General features: G+C 40.0%; 1 protein-coding gene across 2 annotated transcripts in view; it reads left to right on the top strand.

Moving 5' to 3' along the window:
- The window catches only part of LOC144592740 (zinc finger protein 407-like), a 479,939-nt gene that overhangs the window by 307,936 nt on the left and 158,987 nt on the right, over positions 1-13,016 (top strand). The gene's annotated exons all lie outside the window — the stretch shown is intronic.

Here is a 13,016-nt window from a genome sequence, read left to right on the forward strand (position 1 = left end):
GTCAACATAGGGGAGACGACGTTTGATAGGGCCAGAGATAAGAAAGGAAGGAAGGAAGGTGTGAGACAGGTTTGAAGAGTTGCAGATTATAAAGCCGCAGGGAGGAAAGTAGGGGGGGGGGGGTGAGTGGAGGAAGAAATAGGTGGGAGCCCTGGGGAGGAAAGGGGGGAAGAGAGGGGAGGGGTTGTGGGGGAGAAAGGGAAGGGGGATTAGTGCAGGGTTACCCAAAATTGGAGAATTCCATGTTCATACCATTGGGTGTAAGCTCCCCAAGCAGTGTATGCGGTGATGTTTCTCCAGTTTGCATGCAGTCTCTCTCAGGCAGGGAAGAGGCCAGGACAGAAAGGTTAATGTGGGAATTGGAAGAGGAGTTAAAATGGTTTACAAACAGAAGATCCAGTAGGCCTTGGCGGGCTGAGCGGAAGTGTTCAGTTAAATGGTAACTAGGTGGTTGTGGTTGTTCTGAGGTTCAATCCCTTTTGGTTCTGCTGACTATTTGCTTGCCAACTTTCCCGATTTATTTGGTTTCCTATTGGATTGAATTTAAAAATAAAATATTCATTTCAAAATGGCAATACTTTTGCAATTAATTTTCTGGTTAAACTCTTCCTTTGTGCTAAATGATAGTGGTTGAATTTCAGACATCATATCATTAATAAATAATTTTCTCATATACCTGTACAGGATGTCTGTGCATAGATTCAAATAAAGACACAATGAGATGCCAGGCTGATAGCAATTATACAGTAACTGAATCGTTCCACCAGTTTACCCATGCCAATGTAATTTATTGAAGGACTTCGTGTAATGGTGCAATTAATGGTCCCTGAACTTACAACCACCTCCTGAAGTATCAGAGGAACCTTTTCGAAAAAAGCTGGAGGCCCTGAAATAATAGTCTTCCATCTTCATTGATACAATAATATATTAATAAGAGATATTTTAAAGCTTTTTAAATATTTTTATTTGAAACAAATTAATGCTGTGCTCATTGATTAGACTCTTTAATAACGAAGTACTGATTTCCTAGTGAATATCTCCAGTCAAACCCTGATAGATTAATTTCAGCAATAAATAAACATGGGTGTGCTTGATCATTCATTCTCTCTTTAACTCTTCTGGGTCTTAACATTTTGTGGCAAGGCATTCAATAACACCTGTTGTTACTCAGACTTGCTCTGGTGATGAAGCCAGTTAGAATTTTTTGGAAAGTTATCGATGGCACACAATAGAACATAGAATAGTACAGGTCCACTGCCGATTTTCTGGCACCCTTGGTTCCAGAGCTTAGCCAGATTATCCATTTTTGCCAGACCATAGAAACAAAGAAACATTGAAAAATAGGTGCAGGAGTACACCATTCGGCCCTTCGAAAATCAGTGCTTGACCTGTATAGCACAGGACAGACCCTTCGGCCCACAATATCTGAGCCTAACATGATCTCAAGACCACCTGTTATCTGCCTACATCACTACTTCTGGTAGTGCATTCTAGGCACCCACCACTCTCTGTGTAAATAAAAACTTGCCTCGTACATCTCCTTTAAACTTTGCCCCTCTCACTTTAAAGCCATGCCCTCTAATATTTGATATTTTCATTATTAAACAATCAATTTCTTATTCAAGTTTTAATTTGTTTTGTTCATTGAGAATACAAAATTAATAACAGGTATGTCCTTGTGTTTAGGAACAGAAAATAGAATATATTCCAGTCAATCAAAGACTTGGGTCCAGTTTAGCTCACTATAGCTCACTATAATTTAGGAAGGATCTCAAAACCTTGGAAAATACCTGGACAACATCTACTGGAGTAACACCAGGGTTAAGAGACTGATGCAGGGTCTTTGCTCTGACGGCAGGGAATTATTGATCAGTGTTCAACCACCTGAATGATTGCATTACTTTGTGATTCTTCACTAGTGCAGTGGGCTGCATGCAGGGCTGCTAAAGGAGGATTGATCTCTTGAGAGCAGAGATTGTGGCGGGATTTAATAAGAGTATTCAAAATTAAGAGAGGCTTTGAAGGTTGATCTGTCTCATCCGAAAGTCAGCACTTCTGGCTGTGCTCAGTACTGTGTAGGAATACTAGGACCTGTGTAGGAATACTAGGTCATAGAGTCAGAGAGCCCTTCAGCCCAATGAGTGTGTGTCGACCAGGAGCCACCTATCTACACTAGTCCTGGTGCAGGCGCAAGTTGGGCCAGGTGGTAATGCCTCAATCGATTGAGAACTGGTGTTGGCAGAGCCAAGGTGTCTCTGAACAAGTGGGGATATAACTCCAATAATTTCACAGGCCAATGTGGTATTGAACCACAAACAATGGAACACCTGCTGAAATGCCCCCAACTGGAAAACCAATGCACAGCTGCCGACCTCGCTGCCTACAATGAAGATGCCGAGAAGTGTGTTCAGCTGTGGCTGAACAATATCTAATCTTGTGATGTGGACTCGATAAGAAGATTCGTCCCATTTTACTTTCCTCATATTAAATTACCTTGCATTCTACCATCCACCTTCACACTCGGGCCAATTTACCTAGAAACCTTGATAGGTATATTTGGGATGTGAGAGGAAATCAGCGCACCTCAGGGGAAACCCACGTGGTCACATGGAAAACGTGCAAACTTCATGCACTGTGGGAGATGGAGCTGTGTGGCAGCAGCTCTGCTTGCTGGCCACTGTGCTGCCCTTATGTGGATGAGGAAAAGGCAGGAACCACAAAGGAATCCTTGGGGGGGGAAACAGTGTGGAGGAGGGAAGAGCTATAATTCTAGCAAAGGATAATGCTTAACTAATTATGGTTAGGGTGATTTCTATACTGTAGTTCCACAGAAACCTGGTAGAATACAAGCACATTATCGCAGGTTTTAACAGGTAAAATGTGCAAATCACGTTTCTTTCCAGTGCAGTTCAGATAATAGGCGAATTAGGCTAAAGTCAGAATTAGGATGGCCTTATAATCTAGATCTTGTCAGAGCTCTCATCAATCTCTTACATTAAAAACAATGAAGTCCCGTGAGTTCTCACAGTGGCTGAGCAGCACGTAGTCCAGAATCTGCAATTTATTTTAGAATGGTATATTTTAAGCCATATCTATCTCAGTGGAGATCTTTTTCTGTAATAATTGAACCAGACTTTAGACTTTAGAGATACAGCGTGGAAACAGGCCCTTTGGCCCACTGAGTCTGTGCTGACCAGCGATCACCCCATACACTAGCAGTATCCTACGCACCAGGGACAATTTTAAAAAGCCAATTATCTTACAAACATGTATGTCTTTGTAGTGTGGGAGGAAACCAGAGCACCTCCTGAAAACCCATGCAGTCACAGGGAGAACGTAAAACTCTGTACAGAGATACCCATAGTCAGGATCGAACCTCTGGCGCTGTAAGACAGCAACTCCACTGCAGCGTCACTGTGCCACCCAATTAGCATTTATTTTTCTGACTAGTCTTTAGCATCCAGGTAGAACTGCACTGGCTGAAATTCCAACCTTTTCAAAAGAGTTATTAAATAATCTCAAAAAGGCACAATATGCTGGAATAACTCAGCTGGTCAGACAGCATCTCTCAAAACATGGATAGGTGATGTTTTGGGTCGGAACCCTTCTTCAGATTGAAGAAGACACAAAGTGCTGGAGTGACTCAGTGGGTCAGGCAACATCTCTGGAGAACAAGGATAGGTGATGGTTTGAGTTAGGGTCCTTGTTCAGACTGAAGAAGAGTTCTGACTTGAAACCTCACCTATCCATGTTCTCCAGAGATACTGCCTGACCTACTAAGTTACTCCAGCATTTTGTGTCTTTTTAAATGTAAACCAGCATCTGTAGTTGTTTGTTTCTATTCTATTCAATAACCAACCCCGTCAATAACGAACCAATCCATCATCATTTCAGTTTTAAATCTCTTTTCCTTTCTGCTGTCAAGAGATCTTTAAGAGATCTTTTCCTCTGCTCTTCCCAAGTATCAGAAAAGTATTATTCCTAAAGGTCTCCCCCTATTTTCCTTTCAACATGGGCATTCCTTTTACTGTGTAATTCCCAGAATTGAACATGACCCTTTGGTTAACCTGAACTACCTCTATTCCATTTTATGGTGTATGTACAAGGATGCATCTCAGACTGCAGACCTGTTTAATTTATTTGAAATGAAGTGCGTGATCTTAATAAATATTGCCAAACAAAATATATTGCCAAACAAAAAATTCATTAGATTATCAATTAATATAAAAGACTATAACCACCTTAATGCATCACTGTTTGCATGTTAATCATGCAAATACATTTGAATCTAACATCACAAATCATTACACAATATGAATTAAACAGTTGGAATCAATTTTAGATTCCCATCCTGTGAACACCTGCAAAACAGAGTGCTTAAGATTTACTTCATATTAACCACAATTTGGCAAGCAACATTTGAAATAAAGACACAGATGCTTTACAACCTTTGTTTGAAAGAATATGCCCATCTTTAACATATAGAAAAATAAATCATTCCAGATTTTGCAACTCATGGTTGCACTGTTTATGGAACCATCATTTTTTGTTTGCGTTACAATAGATTGAGAAGAAGCATGCTTGATTTAAATGCATGCAACGACTTGCAACGAATGAGAGATCCGATTTGTTGTAAATGTAAAAGAGTACTTTCTCTTCCTTTCCCACCAATGTTTCTTGTATGCAGAAGTGCTTGTGAGTATGGGGTTCATCAGTTAAGGGTGTTTAAAATAAGGAAATAATACAACAATGATAGAAATAATAAGAAATAGAAAATGAACCTCAAATTCTAAATCATGGTACAAAAAATAATCTACAGAATTTACATTGAATTGTTCAGTTTGTGTTAATTACACAGCAGCAACACATATTTATATCCTAACTTAATTTGTTAAGTTATCCCAGGATCATGTCTGCCAAAATTCATGTCGAGCCATGTAAAGAAATATTAAGACCATGATCAAAAGATTGGTGAAGGAAATATTTAAGTGGTGGCAGTGCTGGTGAGAAAGTTAGGGAGATAAAAGGACTTAGGAAGAATGTTTAGGAACTCTGGGGCTTTGGTAACTGAACAGACAGTTACCAATGGTGAACATATGAAAATCAAGGGTGAGGGGGCCAGAATTGGAGGATTACTGAATCCTCAAGAAATGTGAAGGGATGTGGCCTTTGCAGAGATTGAGGGTGCTGGGACCACAAAGAGATTGGAAAACAAGTTTGCAAATTCAAAATTGAGATATTAATAAGATTGCAATAAACCTTGGACAGAGGAAAAACAGTTTGTTGCTAACCTAGAATATGAATTTCACAGACACTGTCCAAGTTGTAAAAGTGATCCTTGCAATATGTACAGCTTAAACTCTATTTGATCTGGCAAGGGTCTCCAGTTCTGGAGATGCACATTCCATAAGGCTTCCACATGTGAACAACAACTTCCATTAGGACCTCCAATTGCTTGGCCCAGTCATTAATCCATTTACCTTCCTGAAATATATTTCCCTCTCCTCCTCCCTCCCTGTGATTTATTTGCTTTCCCCCCCAGATGGTTATGTCCCTATCCTGGAGAACAATCTTTGACTCCAGGACACCGTTGGCCAGTTCTGGAAAAATGAAAATTCAAAATCTACGTTTACTTAAGGCACAGGGATCATGTGACCATAAAGGTGCATAATCCCAATTTTTAATCAGGTTTTATACATTTTTTTATAAAGCAAGATAGCTTTCATTTTGTAGTTGCAATGATGGCAAAGCTGTTGGTATTTGTCATTATTGCACTTTGAAGCAGGCACTAATTTTGAGACTTCTCATATGCCTTGTTCAACACAGAAATCCCAAAGTTATTGTCCTTTAGAGTTGTCTCTAAAGAACTCAGGAGAAATCCACCAAATGTACAAACTAGCCTCATTCTAGGAACCTTAAATGTTGCTGGGTGTATCCAAGTGTGTTTGTAATGATATACTAAATCATAATTACTGTTTAGTGAACTTGCCATAAAAAAATTACAGTTTAGTTATGATATTTGAGCTCTTGTGTTAATAATACATTTCATAGTTTATGAAGTATTTAATTCAGTTTAGAAGGCATTTTTTTTTCCTTCCTGGTTTGCAGCTTGTAAAATATCTTCAACGCGCTTTGCTGCTAAGTCGAATTGATGGCCTGATGTTAAATAGGCATTTCCCTTGAACTGACTCTCCAAACAATTTATGTAGGAAGGAACTGCAGATGTTAGTTTAAACCGAAGATAGCCATAAAATGCTGGAGTAACTCAGCGGGACAGGTAACATCTCTGGAGAGAAGGAATGGGTGACGTTTCGGGTCAAGACCCTTCTTCAGACTGATCTGAATTGACTGACTGATCAGACAGATCAGCCTGAAGAAAGGTCTCGATCTGAAACGTCACCCATTCCTTCTCTCCTGAGATGCTGCCTGCCCCGCCTAGTTACTCCAGCATTTTGTGTCTATCTACAAACAATTTATTTTGATACTGGTGATGTCGAACCTTAAGGATTAACAGACCATTATGCAGTTTACCTTAGTTGGTTGTGAGCCTATTTCGTCAAAAATTACCATAAAATCCTGTCAACATCATCCAAATATGCAAGAAGCAGTTTTGGATACATCAGATGCACTTGCCACCTTGACTCAATTTGTAGCATGTATTATTCACCATTAACCCCTGTGAGGACAGTGACTCTCACAACTTTACTTTAAAAGTTTAATAATGTTTTAAAATCTCTATAATCTCCTCTGGTCTAAAAATCCTCTTGAGATATCTGCACCTCTTTTGATCATTGCTAAGTACAATTGACAACTGTGGCTTCAGCTGCCTGGTTCAATGACATAAGTGAAAGATATTCTAGAGATGAAGCAAGAGTGCTTAATTGTCATATGTACTGACAACAGAGCAATGAAATTCTTACTTGATGCAACACCAGGCCTGTAAACGCTATAGCACACGGATAAATATATAATAAACAGTAATACAATAAATGAATAACTGATACCAGGTAACCAAATAGTGCAATATTAAAATCCATAAAGCATCCAAATCCGCAGTCCATGGAAAATCATAGATGCTGAATTTAGTGTTACGTAGTGTTCAATAGCCTGCTGGTTGCTGGGGAAAACTGTTCTTCAACCTCGGGTCATGATTGGCACCACTTCAATGGCAGTAGCAAAATTAGAGCATGGCCAGGATTGTGTGGGTCTTTGATTATATTGAGCACCTTTTTGAGGCAACATCCCCTACAGATCCCTTCTACGGTGGGAATGTTGGTACCTGAACCCTTCCAAGATGGTGCCCAACAAGGCGATTTTTTGCGTGCGAGCCACAGAAGCAGATCCACAAACTCGTATTGCAATCGCTCCACACTATCAAAACACTGTAAATGGATTGTTTGTAATCATGTATTGTCTTTCTGCTGACTGGTTAGCATGCAATGAAAACGCTTTTCACTGTACCTCAGGCATTGTCTACCACTCTCTGCAATCTCCTTCGTTCCTGGGCATTCGGGTTGCGATGATACAGTCAGTACACCTGTGGAGTATTCGTCGACATACTGAATCTGCTCAATCTGCTAACAAAGTAGAGGCATTAGAACATTTCATGGAATGGAATACTTTATTCTCACATGTGACAAGGCACAGTGAAATTCTTTGCTTGCATACCCAAGGTATGCAAATAGTTATAGTTGCCACTTTTGGCGCTGACAAAGTTACAAAGTACCCCTGCAGGCACCTACTTTGTTCTCCCCCACTCCCTCCTTCCCTCTCCCCCTCCCTGCGGTCCCCCACGCCGGGTCCTCCATTGTTCTTTGTTCTCCCCCCCCAGCTGTTCCCTCACGCCAGGTCCTCCATTGTTCTTCCCCCTTGCGTTGATGTGTTGGGCCCAGGACAGATTTTCGGAGATACGCACATCACATCAGATTTTTAATCTCTTTTCTGTGTTCTGACTCATCATTGCCTGTTATTCGTTCAACAACAGTGGTATTGTTGGCAAATTTAAAGATGGCTGTATTTCTGTGTTTGACTTCACAGTCATGGGTATAGAGAGAGTAGCGCAGGGGACTGAGATCACAGCCTTAAGCAAATGTTTGTTAAGGGTTATCTAGGAGGAAGTTATTGTCAATTCAGACAGATTATGGTCTGTAGATGAGGAAGTTGAGGATTGATTTACATAGGGATGAACAGAGGCCCAGTTCTCTGAGTTTGATGATATGAGTTTAATGAGTTTGGAGGGGATGGTGGTATTGAACACTGAACTGTAGACAATGAACATCAGCCTGTTGTCGTAAGTGTTCTTATTGTCCAAATGGTCCAGTCCAGAATAGCGAGCCAGTGAGATTACATCTCCTGTTGATCTGTTGCGGTGATACACAAATTGTAATGCATCCAGGTCCTTACCAAGTTTACTTGTGTCATAATCAACTTCTCTAAGCAGTTCATGCCATGGATGTTAATGCCATCAGTCGGTAGTTACCGAGTCATGTCACCTCACTCTTGGTGCTGCTATTACATATGTCTTTGTAAAGCGGGTGGGATCCTACGTTCCTGAATATTGAAAGATTGAAAATGTCCGCAAAAACTCTAGCCAGTTGGTCTGCATAGTTTTAAAGAGCGCAGCCAAATATACCAAGACACTTTCCAAGGGCGCAATCTCATGAATAATGTTCTGATAATGGCCTAGGTGATTGAGATTACAGTGTTGCTGGGGGTTGTAGGGGCTGAGAAGTTACAATGCCATTCACATTTTCAAAGCTACCATTGAAAGATTGAGCTCATGTGTGAGAGATGCCTCGCACTGACCTGAGCTACTATTTGCCTTGTCGGAAGTGCAAGCCCTGCCATAGGTGCGGAACGTCAGACTGAAGTATCTCTTCACTTTTCTGATGGCTTTATTGAGATCTTCTTTGCACAGCATTGTTCATTGCATTAATTACTGCCTTAACATGGCAAAGCATTCAAGCAGTGTACTGCTTCATGACATGTTGCATTGAACCTGGCTGGCTGGAATTAGTGATTCTGATTAGAACACCTGGCATTCAGTTGTTTAAACTTTACCAAACCTCAAACTTGTGCCCACCCGCCGTGGAAGGCAGATGTCCACAAGCTTTACCGAGTGACAGCTCTGCATCTGTCACTGTACTGCAACCCTGGACTACCCCTGTGGGAAGGGTTGTGGGGAGCATCTTGCTGACGTTATTGGGAAATTAACTCTCATTGGGAGACTTGATTCAAGATCCCATAGTTTCACTGGAGATTCAAGCCCGTGCATTGGGTGATACAGTCAATTTTTACTTTGTTTGCTTTGATTTATTGTTAATTATTGCTATGTCTTTCACATTTTATTAACTTAAAGTTAAATATTTTTTTATTTACTTCAATTTTTATAGATTTTAGATCTTTCTGCTTAGTTTGACAGATGACGAAGCAGGGTTGAGAGTTTGTTTTCTGTTGAGAAGTTCAAGGGCAAGAATCCAGGCACTGTCCCGTCCGTGCCACACTGGAAGCTCCAAAGGACCTGGAATACTGACTTTCCATATCGGGGCCACGCAGGACTATCAGCCAGCGGGCAGGGTTCAGTCTCATATCTCTTACTTACCGAATAGTGGAAGGCTTGGATAGAGTAGATGTGGAGAGGATGTTTCCACTAGTGGGAGAGACTAGGACCAGAGGTCATAGTCTCAGAATAAAAGGAAGTTCCTTTAGGATGGAGATGAGGAGGAATTTCTTTAGTCAGAGGGTGGTGTATCTGTGGAATTCATTGCCACAGAAGGCTGTGGAGGCTAAGTCAATGGATATTTTTAAGGAAGAGATAGATTATTGATTTGTATGGGTGTCAGGGGTTTGGGGGAGATGGCAGGAGAATGGGATTGAGAGGGAGAGATAGATCAGCCATGATTGAATGGCAGAGTAGACTTGATGGGCCGAACGGCCTAATTCTGCTCTTATCACTTATTAACTCATCGAGCCCAGTTCTTTATTGGAGAATGGCTGTTGAGTATCTGACAGACATATTGCGTCAAGAGTTAGAATTTCATAGTTCTTGAAAGTTGAATATATTTATCCCAAAAGTAATGTTACTGGGAGTTTCCTTGGCTCTGTGTCTGGGATGCCAAAACCTCCTTAGCCTTGTTGAAAAGGGTGTTGACGATTTAAGGTCTCAAGACTGTCCTCAGAGATCACTTACATCGAACACCAGATGAAAAGCCAGTGCAGATGTAATTTATCGTCAGTGTTTCCTTTTAAAGAATAATTGTGGAGACTTGGTTCAATCAATATTATAGATTTTTGTTGTTAGATTTTGTAGTCTGCACCATAATGAGAGATAGGGGACAGTGTCTGTTTCCTAATAGAAAATAAAGGATTTGTTTCCATGTCACTGTGCATTTAAATTCAAAAGTAGAAAATGTTCAGGGGGAAAAATGCTGACAGTTTGCATTACATTAACATAAAAGCAATATCTTTGAAGTGGTATTCCATAAGAAAACACTTCTTTTCTTTTACCTTCATTAAAGAAAGCAATTTTATCCCTTAAGAACAGTCACTATGTACTTGCTACGTTGTTTCTGGTTCCTCAGCAGACAAATATTTAAAATATCACCTTAAATGTATAGGTTAGCTTGTTCAGTTTGATCCGCATCACTGAATGTGACCTCCAGGCAGGTATTCGAGAAAATCTGGTGATTATTAAGAGATTGGTTTGCTCACCTTGTCTCTGGAGTAAAGGTGGCGAAAAAGCAGATTGACCAACAGTCCTTTTAACACAAGATGCACCGTAGCTTGTGATAAGACCAGTACAAACAAGCCAGTTTTAATAAGAGTAATGAGTCAATTTAAGACAAATTGCTTGTGGTTAGTAACATTGAAACCCTGTTCAAGTTTAGACCTTGAATAATGTTGAATGATGTGGTATGTTTGTTAGATTGGTAACAAAGGTGAAATGATTAATATTAAGATGCATTAAAGCCTAAAGTCAGCTTCCATGTCTAAGAGGGAAGAATATCTAAATTATTCATTAAACTTACTTCAATTTACAAGATTATTTGATTAACTCAATAGAATGTTATTGTATGTGTGGACCCGTCAGACACAGGCAGTGATACTGGACTGTTTCTGGTAAAACAATTTCCCCCAGTCCATGTCCAGTTTTATTATTTGTGTTGGTAAAATTGCTCCATACATGATCCACAACCAACCAGTTCAAAATGAAAATAACCTCTCAATATGTCATTTATTCAGTCAAATTGATTTAAATAGAAAATAACAGCTATCTGGGAATTATTCTCAGCTAATAATGTTAATCAAAGGGTTCATATCATTCCCATAAACGATCGTGTTCTGAAGCCTGAAATTAGATTACTCTCTGATAATCACTTCCACATACTTGTTATTTTTAATCATTTATCCAGGAAGGCTGTGGAAGAATTAGTTTTCACTCTTTTTTGTGGATTTGGTATTCGATGTTGATGGCCTAAGTATTATAAATGTTAATAATTTCATGGTTAACATTTGTGATAGTAATGACACCTGCACTTGGATATTGGATATAAGTTTCTGCACTTGGAGGGTGGTAGGCATATAGAACCAGCTGACAGAGGAGGTAGTTGAGGCAGATGCTATAACAGCATTTAAAAGACACTTGAAAAGGTACATAGATAGGAAAGGTTTTGAGTGTTGTGGGCCAAATGCGGGCTAAATAGAACTGGCTAAGAGTTGGGACCAAAGATAATAGAGCAGAGCAAAATCGACCACTCGACCCTAAAAACTGTAGTATCCCATGGCGCCATTTTAGTTGGCAGAAACTTGCAAAAACATTTTTAAAGAAAAATAACAAAAATCTATGAATTAATAGATGAGATATATTCTGCATTTTAATGGTATCATCACACATACTGTTCCCCAAAACACTGATGACACTGCGAGAGGCATAGCGAACGGTTGGTTTTGCCTACTAAAATGGCTCCTTTGTGTACTACACTTCAGTATAGGTGATTTTGACGGAGTGGTCTTTCTTGCTCCGCTCTATTATCTTTGGTTGGGACACAGGACCTATTTCTGTGCTACATGACCTAAACACAATAAAACACAACACAATAAAAATAGAAAATACTGGAAGCATCCAGCAGATCAAGCTGCATCTGTGGGAAGAGAAGCCTTGTCAACATTTCAAAACCCTTCATCAAAACCAGGAAGGAGACAAAATAAGTTTGTTACAATAGAGTAGAACTAGGGTGATCATGAGGATAAACTGTAAACAAACTTTTCTAGTCAATGAGTGATTGAGTAGTTAGAGAATGAGAACATAGACAAAAGAATGTATGGGTAGCAAAATGCAGAGCAGGAAGACATGCCTGGCATGTCTTGCTCAACAACATGAGAGCAAGGAAGGAAGGAAGGGAAAAACAAAATAAACTAACATTACAGATGGTTGAGAAAGCAAATTTTCTGAAATTGCAGAATTCGATATTGTTCATAAGGCTGCAACATCCACAAAAAACAGTGCTGGAAGAACTCAGCATTTCAATCTGAGGAAGGGTCCTGACCCGATAAGTCATCTGTCCATTCCTCCACAGATGCTGCCAAACCTGCTGAGTTCATCCAGCTCTTTGTTTTTTTGCTCAAAGTCGAGCATCTACAGTTTTTTTGTCTCCATTAGGCTGCAACATGCCTTGAACATGCTAAAACAAACCCTGATAACAGGAACCCGGAATGTTTTCAACACCGAGCATATGGAAATCTGTTCACAAACTCAATTAATAAATAGGACAGCAAGAGACCCGCATTGATAAAATAACTTCACCACATGATTAGGCAAAACATGGCACAAAATCACCCAATTGATATTGGGGTAGGTGGCTAGAAACTGAGTTAAAGTGAACATTTTTATAAAATATTTTAAAGCAGGAAATATCACAAGATGAAGAGGCTCGGGGAGGGACTCCACAACTTAGATCTGTGATAGCTGTTGTTATGGCTGATAATGGAGGAGTGATGGAAATCTGGGATCGGTGAGA

Source organism: Rhinoraja longicauda, chromosome 4, assembly GCF_053455715.1.
Source record: "Rhinoraja longicauda isolate Sanriku21f chromosome 4, sRhiLon1.1, whole genome shotgun sequence".
Lineage (NCBI taxonomy): Eukaryota > Metazoa > Chordata > Chondrichthyes > Rajiformes > Arhynchobatidae > Rhinoraja > Rhinoraja longicauda.